This window comes from Palaemon carinicauda, chromosome 23 (assembly GCF_036898095.1).
Source record: "Palaemon carinicauda isolate YSFRI2023 chromosome 23, ASM3689809v2, whole genome shotgun sequence".
Taxonomy (NCBI): domain Eukaryota; kingdom Metazoa; phylum Arthropoda; class Malacostraca; order Decapoda; family Palaemonidae; genus Palaemon; species Palaemon carinicauda.
In genome coordinates, this window is record NC_090747.1 from 35,851,145 (window position 1) to 35,853,302 (window position 2,158).

Sequence of the window (2,158 nt, forward strand, 5' to 3'; positions counted from 1 at the left end):
ATTATTATTATTATTATTATTATTATTATTATTATTATTATTATTATTATTCTTTCTATCATTGATAACCGGTATTATTATTATTATTATTATTATTATTATTATTATTATTATTATTATTATTTCTATCATTGATAATCGATATTATTATTATTATTATTATTATTATTATTATTATTATTATTATTGTTAATCACCATAATCATAATCATCATCATTATTGTTATTATTAAGAATTATTACTATTATTAGTATTATTATTTCTATTATTATTGTTAATAATAATAATAATAATAATAATAATTATTATTATTATTATTATTATTATTATTATTATTATTATTATTATTATTATTATTATTATTATTATTATTGTCATTTTGGTTATTGTTAATAATAATAATAATAATAATAATAATAATAATTATTATTATTATTATTATTATTATTATTATTATTATTATTATTATTATTATTATTATTATTATTATTATTATTATTAATATATTATTATTAAATTTCTCACCTCTTTACGGTTTGAGAAAAAGTGCAGAATTTTTTTTAACCACTTTAGATCAGGCCATTTTAGACTTTTTGTTTTTTTGCCACTGAGTAAATTATATTTTATAATAATATATATTCCATAAATATATATATATATATATATATATAGAGAGAGAGAGAGAGAGAGAGAGAGAGAGAGAGAGAGAGAGAGAGAGAGAGAGAGAGAGAGAGAGAGAGATACGTAAAATCGTGAGTAGGACTGAGAAGATCATTTATTTTTTCGTAAATATTTTCACATAATTTACTTACACGAAAAATCTATTATAGATCCAAAATTGAGCTCAATCCTTTTATTTAGCTGAATAAATACAGATTAAATAAAGATTTTATTTATATATAGTTTGGTATACTATGTACAGTTCTTGCACGTCTAAATAATAAATGAAAACTTCGTAAATTTGTCTCGTTAGTCAAACCAGAATTATTTGAACGAATAATTTCACTAAGATAGTTATCGTATAATAGTTGTCGTGGCCTATGGTGTAACGTCCCTGACTGGTGAAAGCCAGACTGGGGTTCGAATCCCGCTCAAACTTGTTAGTTCCTTTGGTCACTGAAATCTCACCATCCTTGTGAGCTAAGAATGGCGGGTTTGGGGAGCCTATAGGTCTACCTGCTGAGTCATCGCCAGCCTTTACCTGGCCCTCCCTGGTAGTAGCTTGGGTGGAGAGTGGCTTGGGCGCTGATCATATGTATATATGGTTAGTCTCTAGGCCCTCTAGGGTATTGTCCAGCCTGTCAGGGCAATGTCACTGTCCCTTGCCTCTGACATTCATGAGCGACTTTTAAACCTTAAAGGATACAACAGACAATGCAGATCTACCTATTTATAAATATGATAGAAAAAAATAAACAAAATTTTAAGCTTTGATTACATTATCTAACTGAGCCAAAGGATAATTTTTTTTTTCTGAAATTACACATAAAAGGAATTCTGTTTGAAGTAGGTCCCTGTTGATATACATAAGAAAGATATATTCACCAAACGTTCAGCTGGGCTACAAAAGGCACTAGAAGAATTGGAAGACCCAGGCCTGCATGGCTGAGAATTATGAAGCGAAAAGTAGGAGATGATGAAATGAAATATAATAAAAAAAATCGATGGAATCTAGTAAAAGGAAATGAAAAGGTGTTTTCGTCTGGACATTACCAAACTGGTAAATACCAAGTGAACCTAAGATATCACTTAAATAAACAAGTGCAAAAATTGGACACAAAATAGAGCATATGCAACGAATTCTCCCAGCTAAAACAAAGTATATCATGGAGTTTAGAATTTCTACTGATCTTATCTTAATTGCTAATTACTTCTCTTGTAGTTTATTTATTTCCTTATTTCCTTTCCTCATTGGGCTGTTTTTCAAAGTTGGAGCCCTTGAGCTTATAGCATCCTGCTTTTCCAATTAGGGTTGTAGCTAAGCTAGGAGTAGTAGTGATAATGAGGATGATGATGATGATAATGATAATAATGATAATGAGGATGATTATAATGATGATAATAATGATGAGGATTATAATGATAATGATGATAATGATGATGATGATAATGATAATGATGATGATATGATGAATATAATTATGATAATAATGATGA